Raw genomic sequence first — 21,323 nt, forward strand, 5'->3', positions numbered from 1 at the left:
ATGTTGTGACAGAACATGGTGTTGCCTTTTTTTTTCCTCATTACTTTTGTATAAGGTAAAAAATTTGGTTTTGTTACTTGGAGCTAGACCCACTGCATCAAAAACTTGCCCTAAATAAGAAAAGGAGGTCCTTACTCTTACAGTTACTTTTTTTCATCTATTTACCTTTTTTCCCCCCATCCTCCCTCTAATATTATTATTATTAGTGCCATGTTTTTTCATGGGAAAGCAACAGTAAATTGTGATGGGGGAACCAAGACTACTTGTCACCCAAAGTTAGCATCCTATAGAATAACATGAACAAGAGTTAGTAAATTAATGGAAATTTCTTTTAAATATGAAACGGTAGTAAAGAGCAAGTCACCTGGAAGATACAGGGTTAATGCATGCTCTTGAGGTAAAAACAATCCCCAGGAAGTCTGTTGTTCCAAGTCCTCTCTTTCAGCAAATTTCTTGACAGCAGTTGCTGTGTACAAAGAATGATCAGTTTACCATCTCTTCATGCTATTTAGTGTCCAGCTTAGTGGACAGCTAGAGGAAAAAACAGGTAATGATCAAGCAGTCTTAAACACAGCTTTGCTGCAATTAGAGCCTGGATAGGCCCCAAACAGCCAGGAAAAGGGAAGGCTTAAAGCAGCCATTTAGAGCTCCTTTCTCTGCCACTCAGTTGTTCACCATGCTAGCAAGGATCCCCCAGGGCTAGAAATCGTTCCAAGCTGTCTGTGGCTAAACTTTAAGAGACGGGATTAAAATGACTTCATCACAGACTGCATCAGTAATAACACCTTTAACCTCCTCAGGAGATAAGACCCATGCTGGCATGAAAGCAGTGCTCACTCCACCAGGATGACACCTAGTAGCAGGAATGGCAGCAGGCGTGTGGGACCCAGATAGGGCAGGCCTTTTCCAAAGATACAGATGCTGCAAACTACCATGGAGAAGCATTTAACAATGTAACCACTGTCAAATAAGGTGGAATTTTTAGAATTCTAGAATGCAAATAGCTGCTCCTGGGAAAGAAAATCTTACGTACTGCTTGAAGGTGGGTGAAATTTCAAGAGTTAGAAGAACACAAATACCTTCCTAAAGATCCCACTTCAAGCTTTGAGCATTTTTTTTCTATGCTGCCAGAGGTTGTGGCTGCTATCAGCTTAAAGCTTCCTGCAGAGGGAAGTATTCACTAGTGTATGAGAAACAAATTCATGCAAATAGTGGTCCCTTCAGCAGCTGGGCCTTTCTCTCCCAAATTGTGATGTCTCAGTTGCTCTGCTCTACAGATTCGACAGCAAGGGAGGGGAAGAACAATTCTTCCTATTTCCCAGTAGTTTTTCACAGGCAGAATTTAGTATTTGCAACACATTCCTAGGGCAGACAAGAGTAAGAGGTTGGATTCAGACACATGAAGGAAGAGACCTTTGAGTCTTCCCTACTCTCCCTTTTTTATTTTTTCTTAAGTGATGAGGATCACAGTGTTGTTTGCAGGTACCTAATTTAACATTGGCAACTTCAGCATGATTAAGGAAGAACAGCATCCCTTGGGAAGGTGTATCTGGGCTGAAGGCAGGAAGCTATCACAATCAGTATTCCAGGAATTAAGTAGTCCTGAGTGAGGGGGAGATGCTTCAGAAAGTTCAATAGCAAAGAAGAGCTTGGGTGCAAGTAAAAAACAGCAAACCAACTCAGGATCCCTCCAGGATGACACAGATTTGGAGGATCATACAAAATGGTGTAAGTGCCAAATTCCAGTTACCTCTTCTTGTAGAAAACTAAAGGTCAAATTGTTCATGGAATCCAAAATGTTTGGGTTTTAATGTGCTGGTTTTATGCCAGGGATAGAGGTAGGTGAGAAATCGGTTAACAGCTAGTTTGTAGCTCTAGCTTTCTATGGAGGGGTGGTAAGCAGCTTTCAAAGTCTTAGGGTTAAAACAATGATGATAGGAACACTGATGAAAGGATTTGTTTTTTTCTTTAAACTAGACAAAAATGTAAAAAAGGCAATGCCTCATCCTCCAAAAGCTCACCTCTGCTATCTAAAGCAACATTCATGAGACAAAACTACCTGAACTTTAACACTAAGGCATAATATTTGATAAAACTTCCACTACACATTTTTCCTTAAAAAACCCATCGAGTTTTCAGCTACCATGAAATCATACTTCTTTTATCCATTCATCCTAGTCAAGAATTTAAGCTATGGAAGTGGTGGATTAAAGCCAGAGGAAGCAGTCACCTCACCCAGCATTCCAAACACATCACCCCATTTCACATACGGCCCTGGAGCAAGCCCAGTAACACCTGATGGAAGCACAACTTCCAGAAAGGCATCAAAGCCCACAAGGAGTTGAATCTTGCAACATAAATTGGATCAGGGTGTCCTACAGACACAATACGGCAAAAATACTTGATTTCTCCAATATAGAAATACACTGGCTATTTCCTAAGCTCTTAATATCCACTCATGCTTTAAGCTTAAGAAATTTTCTAAGCCACCTGTTAGTACCAGTAGCTCTACATACTGGTAATAGCTATCAGCTGTATTTTGCTGCTTTTCTTTTCACCACCATATGTGACACTTTAATATTAGAAAAGTAACTAGTGAATAACTCTGAATTACCCTATGGGGACTCCAGCAAGCTATGAAGCAGGTGGAGTTCAACTCTATTTAGCTCCAGTGAACCTGTGCAACAGGCTCCACAAGCTGGTCCTGTGTCACAGCTGAACTGGTGAGAGCTGGGTGTTAGCAGAGCTTGCTCCCCTGATTTTGATATAACTCACCTGAAGGAGGGATGTGGCCTCCAACTTACAGGACCTCAGAGGCTGAGCTGCTGGTGGAAACACTGGTCTCGGGTTTCTGAGAGGAATGAAGCCAGGTGCTCTCACTGGAGAGTTCAGGGTAAATGTGGATACAGGCATTCACAGGACAGTATGTCTGGCTGCCTGAGAAAGTCATCTGGACAAGTATGTGTATTAAAAACATCTAAGAATATGAAATATTTTCATCCTAATGCAGAAGAGAAATTCTTTTAGAGCTCAGATATTGTCATTTGTGTAAACAATTCTTATTTAGGCTCTTCTAGTGCTAGGGGTATTTAGGCATTTAGTGAACTCTCAAATGTGTCTGTACACAGCTGGCTAATGGGTTAATGCTACAGTCTTTGGGAGGCTCAGCTTCCAGGTTTCTTCACCCATATTACAAACCCTGATAAAATCAAACTGGTGTAAGGCTGGCAAGATTCCTGCTGCAGTAGAGAGTCTGCTGAATTTTTCTGTCTTACCCTAGAATTCTTTGCCAGAAAAGTAAGTTGTTCCATTTCATACTGAATTTGTGCTTGTTAAATCCATTTCAGCTCCATGATATACCAGTATTTCATAATGAAAAGAAGTTCCTCTCCTGTATAGGTATGACTTCATTTTTTGTAAGCTATTCTTCTTTAAGTTTTCATAAACTTCTTTAAGGTTTCAGAGACAGGGAGATGTCAGAAAATTCTGGATAGTGAAAGCCTTCAGTGCAGACACCCCCCAAGGTTTTAACAGCCTCATTATTGCAAGCTAACCAGCAGTAGTTTAAAATGCCTTTTTTTTTTTTTTTTGCCAGCCAGAGTGAAAAGATTTCTATTTTATGTGTTCAAATCCTAGTGTATCGTTTGTCAAACAGGAGTCAGAAGAGATAGGAGAGGCATCTAACCAAGGAAAAATAGATGTACTAGCAGCCTGAAGAGGACAACCAACGTAACTCAAGGAAACTTCATGTCAGTATTGTGTTAAAAACTTAGTGAATGACTTTTGGGAAACGTTTTTAAAATTTTACTTTGTATGAAATGTACTCATATTCTTGGTAGTTTAACAGTTCATCTAAAAAATAAAAAAGCAGTTTAATTACTGTTGCATGGGAGGGAATTGCAGAGAAAAGGAGAAGATTAGGGATAAAGATCTAGAGTAGCAGTAAGCATTTTTAATTGCATTACATGGATAACTATTTCATAACTTTTGAAAACTTACTGGATTATTAGGATTCATAATGCTAGGATAAGCAGATGTTTGACTATAAATGAGAATATCCTACCCAAACAATCTAAGTCAGTGTAGATAAGACTTGGATATATTACTGCTTCTGTAATTGAGCTATGATCAGCTTTTTCACTATATTGCATGTTTTCTCTTTTTGGCTAATTTCCAAGACAGTTCACCAGGCTGAATCTCAAACTGGCTTTCCTTAAATTCTCCTCTCCTGATTGCTACTTCATAATTTTGTGGGCCTTTCTTGACATTTCTTCCCCCTCAAATATTTTTCTGTGTCATAGATTCATTGAATATTTTGGGTCAGAAAGGACCTTTCAAAGGTTGTCTAGTCCACCCTGCCCTGCAAATGAGCAGGAACATCTTCAGTTCTATCAGGTTTCTCAGCACCCCATCCAGCCTGACCTTGATCACTAATTATTCTTTCACAATAGGCTTCAGTCTACTACTGTATTTAAGTGAAAACTATTTGATAGTTTTTCCTTGTCAACTGACATTTTTTTCTTTAAAAAGAAATTCAAATCCAAGCACAGTCCTCAAGCATATTTATTCTGATTCTTTTACTTAAATCAGTGCCAACTTCTCTTAGTTACACTGTTTTGCATCAAAATATTCTCTCGTGTTTCCAGACTATTTCAAATAGACTATGTCCATCTTTAAGGGTGCTTTTGAGATAAGGTACCAGAATATCACTTTGGATATGAATTCAGCATCACTAGCACATGGGCTCCTGCCAGTTCTGCTGTGTCTGCCACTTGTTATGTTTTTTCATATCCTTGAGAGCCTGCAACAGAGTGCTGTTGGAAGCTTACAAATTTCTGCAAAATATCAGATGTAATCTAGTTCTTTTCATGGTGAGTAATCTTTTACAGATGTTGTTTTACAAATGGGGAGTTTAATGCATCTACCACTTCTCTAATTCTTTGGCAAGTGGAAAAATGGTCCCACGTGATCTTTGCATATATTTTATATTAGTGTATGTTATAAACAGGTACTGTGGTAGTTACAGTGTCTGTAGAATCATTTTAAGTGTGAAAACACAATTGATTAAGCACCTGATGAGCTTTCAATGTTCATTATCTGGCCAGTTCTGGAAGATACAAGAACTGAATGGAGGAACGTAAAAACAAACTCAGGTCAAAGGCAGCCAAAATCTCTACTGAAAATGAAGTAGGGGATTTCAAGGAGTTAGAATCAAAGTATAGAGGAAGTATATGAAAGCTCATTGTTAAACTGGTCTCCAGGTGGCAGAGGTATAGTGGGTAAAAATCCCCAAAGTGAAGAACAGCTTTCTGAAGTGAGATTTTGAGCAGAAAGACACAGACCGTGCAAGTCCAGTTCACTGCTAACAGTCCCAGGTTGCATTCCCTAACCCAGGACACACCCAGTTTTCCACAGTGTTCAGGTTAGCTGCTCTCACCAAAAAGCTCTTGCTGCACAACAGAAATCCCTTCTCCAGAGAACCAACTTGATGGAGGACTGTCAAACTTTAAAGAATTTGTTACAGAAAGAAATGGCCATTTAGTTTTATGTTCTGAACTTTGTTCCTGTAGAATCAGCCTGTAAGTCAATTGAAGTTTTTCAAAAGTAGATGCAGGGCTGGGAAAGTAGGGCAAGGTACTCCTTGGTTATGGAAGAGGGGAGGATTAATGGTGATTTCCCTTCCTTCATTGAAGAATTCCCTTCCACCCTGCAGACTTTCACCTGCCTGAGATGTCCCCACCACAGTGTAAACACCTCTGCCAGTCTCTTGCTTAGCCCCGGTGAGAGCAGCAACGCTCTCTATCTCCATGCTATTTCACATACATTCCTGCATTATGTCCAATTAGTCAGAGTTGGATTTTATTTTTAATGTACAAATTGAGAATTCAATACACATTAAAACATGCTTCTTTTTGCCTCTGCATTTTCCTTCCTTTTTAGCTTCCAGTCTTCTTGGATGTGCCTGATGCTTCCTGATGCCCAGAGGCATTAGACTACCCGGACCTGGTTAAGCACAGTCCTTGATGCACCACGGAGTTCAGAGAAAGGGAGAGAGAGGTTTCAAATATCTGACTGCAGGAAAGACAGGATGTCAAAGAGTTGGGATAATTCCAGATCCCCTGCTGAAAGAGATAACAGAGGGCTTGCAAAGCCCTTGCCAGCCTTCAAGGTAGATCAGCCTCTGTAATTGTGCTGCTAAGTTAGCAGTGGAGAACCAAAAGGGTTGTAAACAAGGTTTAAAGCAAACATCAACCCAAACTAGAAATAAATATTTGGTACATTTATTTGCAACACATACCTAAAACCTGACCTAAATCAGAAAAGAAATGCATTATTAGGGCTACAAATTGCCCTTGACTTGGAAATGTTCCAGTCATCACTGAGAAAAATTTAAGATTGCAGGACAGACAGTAACATGATGCCTTGACCTGAAAATACGAAAATATTACCTCTGAGGAAAAACTATCCAAAACAAAGACATTCACATATAGCTTGGAGAAAAGTGTCAAAAGGGTGGTAGTTCTAGAGGGACAACTGTTTGAGAAAAGATTATAAAGCTAAACATGAATATTTGCCTAAGCACTAATTTAGTAAGGGACAAAGAGATAATTCTACAACTGTTTTTTTCTAGTAGATACACATCAAAATTTTGGAGAGCAAAACAAAGGCAGTGATTTCTTAGATATCCCATCAAAACATTAAAGCCAGTTCTTAATCAAGTCCTATTTGAATCAGATCCTATCCTTGAGTAATTATCCTATAATATGGGAAAAAGTCCCCAAGAAACAGGCTTTCTTGTGACTTCTGTGTTAGGTTCCTCCAGAAATTTCTACTGGGCTTTTTTTGGAACTAGAAGTTTCACACCATGTGCAGACTTGTGCTGAACTGGGAAGAATGTGAGTGCAAGCCTGACAGGGGAAAAGCCCATCTTCTAATTTTTTCAATCAGCACAGCTTTCAAAACCTCGTTACCATTAAACTGAATTTCTGATATGACCACACTATCCCTATCAAACTAAATCCTGATAGAAATCATGGGAAAAAAGTCAGTGGCTCAAGCTAGGCTTTGAAGGTAGCTGAGCTCAGCGATAGCACTAAAAGCAGCAGTTATGGGAGAGATGAAACATGGTATCATAATGAATCCTTGTACGTGCAAGGTACCAGACTGAGAGCAATCTGTAACAGGCATTACTCATATCAGCCAATGATGACAGGATGACAAAAGGTAATTTAAACTAGGGAGACAATGAGAGCTCTGATTATTCAATTAACATACAGCTTTATGAAATGGAAGATAGTCTCTTTTTTTTAATGTTGGCTACTTTTATCTCCAACTTTGCAATACCTGATACTAAGTGAATGATTCTAGAGGCTTTCAAGAAACAGACTCTCATGTGAACGTGAGCCTATTTTATAATCTTGTTTTTTCACAAAGTACTTATTCATACTATCATAATCAAAGACACTCATTGCGATAACATTTCAGAATAGATTTTCACTGAACAAAGCCTCTGTTCTGCAACTAATTAATCAGTTTTTGCAAGTGAACATCTATCATTCACTAACTCTAAAGGACAACAAAAGCAGTCTCAAGTCTGCCATGGCTTTGTTCATCTGTGATGGACCAGAGCCTGCATTCGGTAGAGCACCTCCAGAGCCAAAACTCAATGTCAAATGTTTAACATCTGCTTTTGAAAAACGTGCACACCTAATAAACCTCAGACAAATGCTTATATTTCCATACCCTGAAATATCCAGGCAAAGGGCAAAGAAGCAAGGCTTGGCTTGAAGATTTTTTAATTTTTTTTTGCTGTTGAAGGCAAGTATAGTGGAGAAAACTGAGGGGCAGAACAGAACCAGCAATATCCTGACCTACACAGGTGAAACCCAGGGCACAGAGAAGGGTGCTGCCCTCCTGAGCAGGGTCTGGGGATGCTGCCATTGCCAGGTCCCCAAGGCATCTAAAGGCAGCTCCATGGAAATGCCTGCCTTAGTGGGAACCCCAGGGACAATAAAGGACTGTAAATATGTGTACTGGTTTGGCCAAATTTAGAAATATATCCTCTGAGAGAAGGCACAACCACCCCTCCCCCACCAGGCTCGGGAAAAAATACATTTTCCTCAAAGGAAAGTGAAGAAGATAAAACTATTTATTTACCAAACACACGGGAAAAGGAAAATAATGCTAAATAATAAAATCTTTCGCTGTGGAGGAAAAACCTGGGAAGGTGTTCGAGTCCTCCCTTTGGTCTCCTCAGAGCTGGGGCTTGGCCCAGGGCCAGGCCCTCTGTGCTTGGTGGAAAGTCCTCCTGATGTGCTCTGAGGTTGAAGCAGTCCAGCAGAAAAGGAAGAAAATCCGAAATTCCAGGGAGGGAAAAATTCAACCCTCGGTCTCTCTCCGGAGAACAAAGCAGCTGAACCACTGGCCAAAAAAAACTGTTCTGGGCGCAGCAAGCCGGGTGCTTCCTCCCTCCCCTTCTGCAGCTGGAAAAACCAATTGCTATCTGTGTGTGACCCTGAACGAGCTGCAAACTGCTTTGGAAAAAGTTTTTCTCAGTTTTTTCCTTCCCCCTCTCAGGCTCAGTTTAGAGGCATAGAAAGGCACAGGAATTAATTTCTGGGCATAGGGCAGCAATATGGGATACACATCATAAGGTCACCCCAAGACAATATGCAAAACCCCAAAATTGTACAATGAATGCTCAAAAGGTAGGGATTTGGTAACTTCCAATTTTAAAAGAAATTAAGACTGCCTTTCAAGGCACCAAGGCAGCCAGATTCTATCAGTTCTCACTGCATTTTGACTAGCTCCCCTGGCTTCTCTCCAGCAGGAGCAACTCGTTACACTGCTGTTACTTTGAACCGGGGTCTCAACACATAGGCACAGAAAATGAACTTTTAAAAGATGACTATGAAAAGTAACAATTCTAACTCTTTGGCTAAGAGATTCATCTGACCAAGAAAACGAAAAAAAAAAAGCCATTCTAAATATCAGACCTCATTGGCCCAGACAGATGAACTATAATGTTGCAGTAGCCTGGGATGTGAAAAATGAGGCACACCTGGGTGCCGGGCAGGGCACCATTGTGCTCAGAGTGCCAGCTTGTGCTAGTCAGGGGAAGGAAGCCACTCCCAAGGGATAGCCCTACAGCAGGAGCACCATCTCCTATGTCTCTTGCCCCTCAAATTTCATCAGGAATACTTACCTGAGCCAAAAGGATTTGATTGATAGGTTTTAGTGCAGATAGTGCCAATTCAGCCTTTAGATGTAAGTAATCTCGGCGAGTTGTAGCTCTGTGCTCCCAATAATTTACCTCCCCTTCTGCATGTGTAGTCTGCTGTAGGTAGATTACAAAAGACTTATCCAAGCTGTTGTACACTGAGGACAAAGCCTACCCCTGCCTCCTTTCCTTTCCCCAATTCTCAGTCCGCTCTCCTCAGGCTTGAAGTCTGTTCAGTTGTGGAAGAAGATGGTCACTGCTACAGCATGGAGGAGTTTACTCATGAGATGGAAGCGGCAAGGAAAGAGGAGTAAGATTGCTTGCTGTGGCAGGGTCCATCCTGTGGTATTTCCCTACCTCCATTCACTTCCCCCTAACTCATTAAGAGAATTGGAAAAGATCCTGATGGATTCACCCTGTGGTGACAGCCATGGGACAGGGAAGCATCCTACAGTCTAAGTAATATTGCCAGTGTGGAGGTGTTTCTCTGATACCACACTTGCATAATCTCAGATCATGTATGCAATTGAAATAGGTTAAAAAATGGGTTCAAAAGAGGAGGGAAGACATTATTCTGTCTCAGGGAAGGATTTCACTGAATTAAACTGAATTCCCCACAGGCAACATACTCACATTTCTGACTGATTCAACCTTCTTCCTTTAGTGGAAAAGGAGTGTAAAAAAAAGCTCAGCAAGAAAATTGCTGCTATTGACTTCAGTAAGCTGATATTTCAATGCTGAAATTTTATTATTAATTTTTTTAAGAGGTACTGGATTAGAAATATGCTCTTTGGTGTTTTTTTGCTCCTCCTGAAAAGGAAAGAAGCAACTGTTTTAAAATTCCCATTAAAAAAAAAATTAGGAGAAGCCTACTGGAGAGTATTTAAAAATACAGTGTTATTTTCGTCAGTAGTCACCATGAGTTCAGAACTAAATAGTAAGGCAATAAGTAAAACTATAAATAGTATGCATCTTCAGCAATAACCTGTCAAGTTTTGGCTACATTAGGAAAGACATGAAGTCACAGCCTTTTGATCTACTGAGGGAACATCATCCCAGCTGGTGTATACAAGAATGCTATGTCAAATGCATATTATTTACACATAGAATGCCACAAGAGGATGGAAGAGCTCACTCATCCCAAATCACCCCAGCACCACTCTGAAGTACTTCTCTACTGTCAAGTGCCATCCTCAGCAAGACATAGGCACTAATCTTGCCTACACAGCAGTGTAGGATGCAACTGAGGAAAATGTGGGTCATGCAAAAAAATGGATTCAGCATGTGGGGGAAAGGATTCCACATAAACTGGGAGACCAGCTATCCTGCTGGGTAGCTGCAGCACTCTGTCTGTACATGTACAGAGGAGAGAGGGGACTCAATGGGGAGCTACTGTGATGGTCGAGTGCTGGAGCACTCCAGGCACGAGGAGCCACAGGGAGCTGCTCAGCCTGTGGTGGCTGGTGGCCTGGCTGCCACCAGCACTAGGATGGGGAGAGCTGGACGGAAGGTCCTTCTCAGAGGTACACAGTGAAAACACAAGAAGCAATGGTCATAGGAGGAGCAAGAGAAATTCCAATTAACCTTGCTTTTCCCTTCCCTCCAGTGAAGGTGGTTAAGCATTGCAAGACGATGCCTGGGGAGCATGTCAAATCTATCCTTGCGGATTCTCAAAACTCCCCTGGACAAGATCCCTAGTGCCTGATTTGACTTAGATGTTGGTCATGTTGGAGCGAGGGTTGGACTACAGATCTTCAGAGGTCTGACCTAGCTTGACTGAGGACACACAGAAGTAAAACCAAACATGGAAGAAAAGCCAAATAAAATCCATTGGTTATCCAGATGGAAGATGGCAATAGCTGGCCATGATCAACATCACCAGCATTTCCAGAAGGTAACAAAGTTTGGAAATAAAATATTTGCAAAAGCAGGAAGGTGTGAGATTGAAGGATTTCCTTGCATCCTTCTCATCAGTTCAAGCCATGAATTACAGGGAGGGGAAACCATCAGGCACCCCTTCGCTCTCCGTTTGAGATACCTCCCAAGGTTGCTTCTCAAGGACAAAGGATGTTCAGCACAGCAGGAGTCCTGGCAATGCATGTGGAGTAAGTCTGCTTCTCACTGGGCTGTGGGAAGAGAAACCTTTTAAAGATTGTCTCATGTGACATCTTGACTGCATGCAGTTTCCTTTCCATCCTGCATCTTCAAAAACCTCTGTAAACTGTAGGAGTTTAATAAGTAAAATATTTTTGTGTGCTTTAACTTTAATCTGGCTTGAATTAAAATGAGTCTCATGATGTTTAAAATCAAGACACCATATAAAATCACATTTGTGTACTCCTCCTAATGTATCCAAAAGGTATAAATTGCATCCCTAGCTAGCTGCTCTGGGGGCTGCAGAGCTGGCAACACTGTAGTGCTGGTGTATGTGTGGAAGTTTCCAGTGGAGGATGTAGTGTAAAGAGCTGCAAGGGTGTCCCCGCAGCAGGCTGACACGCCAGCAAGCAGTACACCTGAATCCTGAAGGCTCAAAGACCTGCACCATTTTTTGTAATAACTTGTTATAGCTTGGTGGCAGCTTGGGGTGAGGAGAAAGCAGATGATATTTTTCAATTTAATACATCTAGCACACGCATTAGCTTTTGAGAGCAGTACATTTGTGAGAGCAAGCCTGTTTGCTGGAGACTGTGAAAGGTCACTTTGGAATCACATGACAATATTAATTGCATTTACTACACCATAATTTGTAGGAAATGATTGTACAAGTCTTCATTTAGAGGGCATAGCTGAAATCCAGTTTCCTCTTTCATGAGCTGTATCAAAGAGTATCTGTTTGATGTGACCAGAAAAAAATAAGTCTGTGAAGTGTTTAATGATTTAAACACAGAGCAACAGCCAAGACACAAGCTAGAATTAAACAGGTTAGAATTATTTTTCTTCAGTCTTTTTTGCATCTCCTGAAATCATGCCTGATCAGCATCCCAGCATGCTGACAAAAGGCTCAATCTAACAAATATAATTATGCATTTTATTAGATACATAGTTAGGTACTGTATAGACCACTGTTGGTTTGCATCTCAAAGAAACTTTCAGTCTCTTACTATGGAGATAAAATGAGACAACTGAAATATTTTGGACTTGATTTAGCAGCTCTTTGCTCTTTTCAAACAAGCACCACCAGCGAGCTGCCACAGTAGAGGTTTCTCTTTTTAGGAAGACCAGGAAACCTCTAAAAATGCTTCACATGAAAGATGTGGAGCACCCAATTCTGTTCCCTCCATGAGCCAAGCCACCTTCCTCTTGCTGACCACCACTGCTCAGTTACTATGATGAGGGTTTTTCCCAGAGCTTCTCTTCTGAGTTGGTACTTTCTCACACTTTCCAACCAAGGTTTAATTACGGCCAGTTTTACTCCTCTGTGCTCTTCCTGAGACAGTTACATAGCTGTCTATTCACTGAAGTTCACAGGCAGTAATCTTGCCTCCTCCCCCCCCCCTTTACTAAAAGAAAGGGCTAACCTTGTTATTTCCTAATACATACATAATTGATTAAAACCCCAACACCACTAGCTTTTATCAATATGTTGAAACTTTTTGTCATGGGGTTTACTTTGAGCTTTGGCTGCTGCAGCTAAAATAAAACCCTCTCTAACCAATTAAGTAATGTTTTCTTACTAAGCTAGTTACAAAGGAAACTTGTAAATATGCCTCAGGGGAACTGTGGCATCTCAAAAACCAGAAGAAAAAGAAAATTTTTTCAAGCATGCTGTATATTATTTTAGTGCGATTTGAGGTGCCTCAGAAGTTTGTAGTACTGCAGTAAGTGCATGGTTTGATGAACACAGGACTCGTTGGGTATTTTTCATCCATTTAGTTTGCCTCCCACCTTTCCAAGACTGTTTCTATTTGTCTTTACAAGTTGTCTGAGCAGAGCTATCTGTCAAATGTAGCAGCAGAGACACACAAGCACAGGCAAGTTCCCTGGCTCAACCTGCCTCAGTCAGCAAGGGCACTGCTTCCAACTTACCAAGCCTCTGACTCCCTCCAGTCTGTTCCCAAGAAAGAGCAGTTGGCCACCACCAGACCTTCTCCAGCAATGCTGTCCATCTCATCTCAAGCAATGGCTCCCACTTTCTTAGGGAAAACCTCTGTGGGAGACTGGGGGTAATGGTACATCAGCTGAGCTGTTCTTCAGTGCAAACAGCTTCCAGCTGTTTTCTTCCTTCATGACTTCCTTGGTTTCCCCACTCTGTGTCTGGTTGTGTCCCTGTGTTTGTACAGTCAGAAGCCCCCAGGGTATCCTGCTGCTCCAAAGGTGCCACATGTGGCTCAGAGCCTATTCCTGCAAGGCCCAGGAAAACTGACTATGACATGTGCCAAAGCAGAGTTCTCATCAGTTTCCCCAAGAGTCTATATTCTCAAATGGTGGGGGCTGGTGACACCTCGAGTGGACAAATTTTAGCTGTGGTTACATTGCATGACTCACTCAGTACTGGTGTTGAAATCCCAGATTTTTCTGTGAGTGTTCTCTCCTCCTCCCCATGACCGGCAGCAGGACACAAACACCTGCAATTTTTATCTCCCTTCGTGTTATACAATGCCTCCTGAAACACAGAATTAGTTGCACACATGTAAGGCCTGAGTGAATACACAAAGTAGAAATCTAAGTGCAGGCCTGCCCCACAGGCTTGATGCCCTGTGAAATCTGCTGCAGCTGTGGCATCCTTTTCCAGCACAAACATCAAAAGAGCTGCAATGTGCTGGAGGCCAGCTCGGAAGAAACACTTACTGCATATAACCAATATCAGGTTATATAAAAAACAAGAGAGGGCAGAAGAGCTCTGGCTAAAGCAGGCAGCTCAGAAAGCAGGAGTGATGCTGGAGCAGGACATCAGTGGTAGTCCACATGGGCCCAGACACTCAGCATTTCTTGGGATCAGGTGCATGGTGAGTGTGACATAATTCAAATGAGTATTTATAGTTTAGTAGTAAAGCAGATGAAATGGAATAAGAATTAGAAGATCCCATCTAATCCTCTTTGCAAATGAGGTTTTTTTAAGATGTAAGACTTGTATATGATTTCTAATATTAAGAATTAAAGACAGTTATTTCTGATTAAGTTCTATTACTACATTCAAAATGAACTTCGTCATGATGAATTTTTTTGGTTCTAAAAAAGACATAAAAATGCAAATCCAGGGATCTTCTTCAGCTGCTTAGTATTAATGTCCAACTATGAACTGAACTAAGTTAAAATTGACTTAAGGATCACTTAGGAAAAATAATCCACGGTTTTGGGAAGATGTGTCTATTTTTCTATAGCAGAAAACCAGTTATAACTCTCCTGGCTAGTGCAGCTGTTATTTCAGATGCAAAAACTATTATATCAATAATCACCTTCAAAGAGAGAAAGGCTTCACATGAAAACAACTAATTGAAAGACCTCAAATTTAAAAATATGTATTTATTGAAGTTTGTTAAATTTGGTTAAACTAATAATGATTATGTCTGTCACTAAGAGTTTAAATGGCAAGGTTAATGTTAACTTTTACATTTTTACACTGGCCAGCACCTGCTATAAAACAAAGGTACTGTCTCCTGGGATTCAAACCTGCATCAAAAATCCCTGCATAGGGTTTATATGTTTTCACATATCACCCAGCAGCAGCGAAGCTGAGGTGACACCAGGGAGAAATACAAAATACTGCAGCTTGCTCATCCACAGTCCATCTTGTGACACTATCAGAGGTACCAGTAAATGGCACTAATTTTCAAGTTTTCCTTCAAGAAAAAAAAAAAATATCACCACCTTCCCTTGATGTTGATTGGTCTTTAGGTTTTTTAACTGTGTTTATTGATCACCAAGTTACAAATGAAGATTAGCTAATTTTAGCAGAGGTGAGTCAGAGATCTGCAGGAACCAGCCAAATTGAGCATTTAACTGTGTTCTTTGCTTTTTAGAGGCTCTAGAGGAAAGAGATGGCAACTCACATGGCTATCAGAAAAAAAGAGTTTCTGTTGTGTGACTGAGCTGAGGACACCACATTTGCTCCTCTTCCCTGCCTATTCTGTGCCATCAGTTTGAACAGCTGCACATAAATAAATGCTTCACACACATTCACACAAGCTCTTCTATTGCAGAAAAGTCTTAAGTGAAAATTTAAACTCTCAGGTTTGGGGGGGGGGGGGAGGGGGGAGGTGATGTTGCTGAAAACTTCCACCATCATGCTAGTTTTGTGCCATAGCCATCAAAGGTCTTAGGTTTTAAAAATTTTCTACAAAACCCAAATGCAAAGCATTCACCATCACCTCTTTGATAAGAGTTTCATGCAACTGTTCAAAACCACTGACTTCCTTCCTTGCTTGGGAAGAAGCTTCACATTCACCAACAAATTAACTTCCCATTTTGGAAGACTTGTGTTTGGTTATAGCCAGATAAATTTTCACTTATTAGCTGAAGGAAATGCCTAAACAGTGCCACTTTAAATCATGAAAACTGCCATGCAGCAGCTTATGAAGAAAACCATACACTGGCCTACTATAAATGAGCCCCCTGGCCCAAAACACAATTCCAAACATCACAAAGTTCAGCGTCATTTTAGATGGACTATTTCCAAATAAAGCAGAAGAGACATGCAAACATATCTTGCTGTGAATCCTTCACTCTCCACCATTTCTCAGAAACTGTAATTCCAATGGGGACCATATCTAGCAGACCAGGTTGAGGCAAAATACAATTTTAATTTAAAGCAGAGAGAGCTACTGGTGACTAGCATGCAGCATTAAACCACATGTACTTATTAGCGTCCTAACAGAAACATGAATTTTAAAACAGATGGTAGAAGTTGAAAGAAATTGAATCACAAAATAAGATCATTAACATAAATGCTTCCTCTTCTAATCAGCTACCACTGTGGTACTATCAACTGGAGTGTTGGGGAATATCATTCATTTCCTCATCCCAGAATGTAAATATGAATTTTTTTCACTCCTAACTTTCCCCCTACCCCCATACACCCTTTGCATAGGCACTTCCTTTTCCCTCAGTTAGAAAAAAATTAGAGTGGACCATTTTGTCTCCTTCCCAACAGTGACGTTTTCTGCACCTACTGAAAAAACCCTTGATGTTGACAGAGAGGGATATTCTGGGACAACATTTCAGGCTTATTCCTCCCACAATAGAGTACAACCTGTCGGGTGCAAGAATAATAGCTTGGGAAAACCGCTGAAAAATTACAAACATGAAAGGAAAAAAAAGCAGAGCTTGGGCATTCATATGTCTCAGTTTACATAGCAAGTAAACAACCAGTACTTTGTGCTCAAACCATTCAGCTACAAATAAGTTGTTTTTTTCACCTTCTCCAACAAGATTTCTGCAGCCAGAATTTAACCCTCACTTTATCCACATCATGGACCAGAACATTGGCTTAAATGCTCTTCACTGGCATTGGCTGTGAGAACTGACCTGCTGGTACACAATACGTGGAAGAACTAGAGCACCAGTCCTTGTACCCAGTCCTTGCAAGAACCAAGGATGCTTAAAGTACACTAGCATACTTAAAGGAATGCCAAAGCTACCTCAGAAAAAAAGTCACATAAAAATGGTATTCCCTTACCTGACAGATCTTTCAAAAGTGCACATCCATCATAAATTCCCAAGTGCAGTAAGAAAATGCACTGCTGTGGCTTCTTTTCCTTGAGGAACACAACAGCTCAGTGCAGGATCCTACCTACCCCCTTGCTCAGCTGTAAGCTGTTATTCTGTCAGATCCCTGCCCCAGTCCTGACCTGCCCAAGCCCCAGCTGACAGAAAAGGGTAGCTTGTCCTGCACAGCACTCAGGGAACTAAATTTTCTTTTGGTGCTGAGAACCTGGCATAGTGCTCTTTTTCTTTGGGAAAAAGAGCACACTCCTGAGATTATCACAAAATTCCCAAAAGGGCTCTGTGCAAGGGGGCTGCTGGGCCTGAGCTGTAGGAGTACCACGTGCATAATTTTGTTTTAAGCATGCTCAGCTTGAGCCAAAACACTGTGAAACTATTACTGGCATCACTTTAAATTTCTGGGCAAGACAATCACAGGTTTTTCTCATTTCCAGCATAATTCACAGTGGCTACATAGGGTTTTGATCTGCAGTGATTTAAATAGACTGTAACAGGCTATGGAATTTAAACCCCAAGCTTTTGTTTCTCTTTCTAACTTTAGGTGCTGCAAATACTATAGCAACGTAGAAGTAAATTTTCAGATAAGAATGCTCGGTGTAGTAATTTCTCTGCTCTTCTGGGTTGAAGGAGTAAGGCTAAATATATGTATGAGGCAAAAAGATTTAGGCATACAGTGTTGCAGGTACAGGCCTGAGTTTCAAAATCATTACCAACTTCCCCTACATCAAGTTATCGTCAATTACTTATACACAGAGAAGAAATTGATACCATTTTGTATCTAAATATCCATGTACTTGTTCTCCCATGAATAAAGGCACAAAACTTCTACCTATTATTTTCCCAGCTGGAAGCTAATCCACGCTAAATTTTTCTGCAGTGCTGAAGACTTCTGAAAAGCTTCCCAGATGATTGAGTTGCAGCTTCAATACACAGGATCTCTCAGTAGGCAAAAGAGTATCATCCTCTGTTTATCATCAGCCTTCTTAAAGCAGGAAGAAGATCAAGAAAAGAACAGATGAACCTGTTGAGAGGTTCTGACAGCATTACTTCCCCCAGCAGTGTTAATAACTACCCTACAATTTTGCATGGTTATTTCAGAGCTTTAAGAGTTGGGGACTGACTTGAACTCAGCTGTGCCATTCTGCAAATGCAAGTGAACTTAAGTATTTCCATTCACCCTGCAAGTCTGGTGGAGCTGTCGGCCTTTCCATGCAGCCATTTCCACTGACACCTGGTGTTCAAGGTAGGCTAACAGGCTTTCCGCGTTGCAGGACCTACAAGGCAGCCACCTGCTTAATAGGCACCTGCACTAATTGCTCAGGCAAGCTCTTGTCAGGCTTAGTATGGGTATAAACTGAGTCTGGAGTGGATTTGGGTTTCTTCTGGGGCTTTCTAGCACAGTTTTGAGCCATTCGTCCCACTGAAGCACTGATTCAACAGAACAGAATGAGACATTTGCAACCTAATTGTATGATCTTCTTTTCTCCTTTGTTTTTGAGTTCACCTGGAGTTCTGAACTGGTATCTTTTTTTTTCCAGTGAGCTTAAGTGACTCCTTCATGGCACAGTGACTTGGAAAATGCTCATTTTATAAAGGCTTATATTTCAGTCATCTTTCAGCTCCCAGAGACAATTATAACACTGAATGTTATAAAGCTAAGGCTATTAACATACAGATGGCAAAAACTGTTGGTGCAGCAGGAAAGGAATGGTAAGTGTTTAATCCTGCCAGCTGCTCTAAATCCTGTGCATGTGCAGGGGCAAGAAAACACATTAAAACCTTCTCCTAGCACAAGACTAGCTGTGATTGTAGGAAGTTCAGCAAATATCCTTCAAGCTGCCTTGCTGAGAGTCCAGTCTGTCCTGTAATCTCTCTCAATGCTTTCTGGCAAGGGATCCCCTCTTTTAAGTCAGCAGTTTGAAGCTTTCTCTAAGACTGGAAAGCTGAATGAAACAATGATAGAATGATGTCGTGCTCCATGAGGAGAGCAGCCACTTCCACAGGGCAGATGCTGCAGTTCACTGGGAGTTTTGCTGTGCTCGCCTTTGCCAGCACACGTTGACCTCTGAAACTGCTATTTCTGGAAGACAATAGCTCTCAAAACCAACCAACAGATCTTAAAAATCTGACTCTTGCTTTTAATAAAGCTTTACAAAGGATGGAATGGAATGAAAGATTTGCTTAGTGATCAAAAGTGATTGGAGCCATGATTAATTAGTTTTAAAATCCAAAATGGCAGGTTCATTCCTGGCTAAGCAGAAAAAGCACAGCAGTTGTCTCTCTCCTCCCAAACAATTATGATGGTAAGTTGGACATGATATCCCATTTCTAAATATTCTGCTTTCCCAATGTCCTGAGCTGACACAATAAGAATGACTTGTGTTGCAGAGGAAATGTTGCTGGACACAGCCTGAATCCTGTGCAGCTCAGGTCAGCAGTCTTCACTTTCCCTGAGTGCCTTGCTCCAGCTGGGACTACCTGAAGTACCACTGCAGTTTAGACCTTGGAGTAGGGCACTAAGGAGAGATGGAGCATCTAAAATTGGGAGAACAGATTTGTTGCATTGTGCATTTTCCTAGTGAATTGCTTTATACTGGTGCATTACTTAACAATCTCAGTTTTCTAAGCTTATGAAGTGTGACTTCCATTTAGCAACACTTTATTTTCCAGAGAGACATGCTGATAGAGGGATTTGTTGCAGTAAGATGGCAGCCTTTGTGAAAAAAAGTATGGGTCTTTATTCATCCTCATAGGACATTTCAGACAGGGACCATTCAGGGGAATTTTTTGTCACACAGGGATGCTTGGAGATGAGGTTGGTCTGAAAACCTTCCTGCATTGTAAAATGTCACTGCACACATCATTGCTATTATTATAATTGCTGCAGTTATTAGATTTATTCTTCCCATGATTTAGAGAGCTGTGAACTGTAGATGTGTTCACAGTGCAGCCACAGCTACTGCTCTTTTGTGCTGCAAAGCAAGCTGTGTGTACCAAAGGCTGCCACCTGCTTTGCGGTGAAAAAGTTATCAAGACTAAACAAATTAATAAACCCCTTTCTTCTGGTAAGGCAGAGCCAAGAAGGCTGTCAAGAGCATGGTGTAAAATTATAGTAATAGGATAATGGAAAAATTACAATTTGTGGAGAATGAAGTGTATTACTTCTACATTTAACAGCCCTGTGGAGAATAGAAACAGCTTTTCTGCAAAAAGATTTGATGTAGTGCCAAAAATTTGAATTGACACCTTAAAATAGCCCGCCAAAGGAAGGGAAAAAATAACTTTTCTTCATGAAATCCTGTAGCAGTTAGCTCAAATTAGTACATTTTAGTACTGCTGCCCAGAGGTATGGGTTGGGGAAAGAGTGACTATTAACTGTGGATTTTGGTCCAAGTTCATGAAAAAACGGGAGAGTTATTTAGTAAGGATGCCTGTTCTTGGTAGTTTGTTTGGAAATTCTATAATACTGACTAAAAGCCCCCTAAGCTTATGCTCTCATGGGGGGGAATTTTACTTTCTTCAAACAGATAAATTCAATCTGATTATTCTGTACAAGAACTTTTCAAGAAATTCTGGAGGGGCACTTATTATTTTGTATTTGTCAAGGCTGGGTTTTTATTTCTGAAACATAAAGATGAAATAATGCATCAGTTTCTGAATGCCTGGACTAGTCTTAGACATTTTGGTGTTTAGCCTTGAAGTACATCATCAATATATTCATATTTGACTTATTTTCAGTAAAGATTCATAGGTATGTTTTTAATATTGATGAAAACACTGAAAGCGTGTATTTTTTCATAGTACAACTAAATATAGTAATTACAATTACAGAGGTTGCCTTTGCATTCAGTGCATTTGCTTCAGTTCGAAAAAAAGTCTGAAAGAAGTATAGGAAGAAAAATGAAGCTGGTAAGATGTATCAACATGTGTTTCTAAAAACAAATAGAAGTCTGTAAAGTGGTACCATCCAGGTCTGATGAAGACTTAGCGGGTAAGTGGACCTGTAGTCTTTGAGCAAGGAAAAACTAAAGATCTTTTGCTGGGCAGATCCTACCAACCAATATTCCTACAGGGAGTTTATCTTCATGGCATTTGTTACAGACTAAAACAGTTGCTTAAGACTGTCTTAATCTACATGAAAATACATGAAAATTGAGAAATCTATCAGTGCCAGATTCAGAAAGAGATTAACTCTGAAAATATTCGGTGAGTGTAAGCTGTTTGCCAGCTCTGCCACAAACACTCCCAGCTCTCCCCACAGACTGAGAAACATCTCCAGCATGTGTCCAGGACTGTCACACCTCTGCTGGTGGCTGCAGAGGTTTTGGTAGCTCTGCACTGTGTCTGAAAGATCTTCCAGCACAAGAAGAAAGTCCCAGGTGCTCCGTGCAGCCAGACCATGGGCTTGTGTTGGCTGCTGCAGTCTGCAGAAGAGCAGAAA

General features: G+C 40.9%; 1 long non-coding RNA gene across 2 annotated transcripts; it reads right to left on the reverse strand.

Annotated features, from left to right (window-relative positions):
• Positions 1–12,278: 12,278 nt before the first annotated feature.
• LOC138109697 (uncharacterized) lies at positions 12,279–18,154 on the reverse strand. 2 transcript variants are annotated; one of them, XR_011150660.1, is made up of 3 exons: positions 17,712–18,154; positions 16,836–16,914; positions 12,279–13,823 (listed from the first exon to the last, which is right to left on the reverse strand). It is a non-coding gene; the product is annotated as an uncharacterized lncRNA (long non-coding RNA). The 2 variants fall into 2 exon arrangements; XR_011150661.1 differs by lacking the exon at positions 17,712–18,154 and having other exon boundaries at positions 12,279–13,561; positions 13,706–13,823; positions 16,836–17,692.
• Between the last annotated feature and the right edge of the window lie 3,169 nt (positions 18,155–21,323).

Source organism: Aphelocoma coerulescens, chromosome 4 (assembly GCF_041296385.1).
Source record: "Aphelocoma coerulescens isolate FSJ_1873_10779 chromosome 4, UR_Acoe_1.0, whole genome shotgun sequence".
In the NCBI taxonomy this organism is placed as follows: domain Eukaryota; kingdom Metazoa; phylum Chordata; class Aves; order Passeriformes; family Corvidae; genus Aphelocoma; species Aphelocoma coerulescens.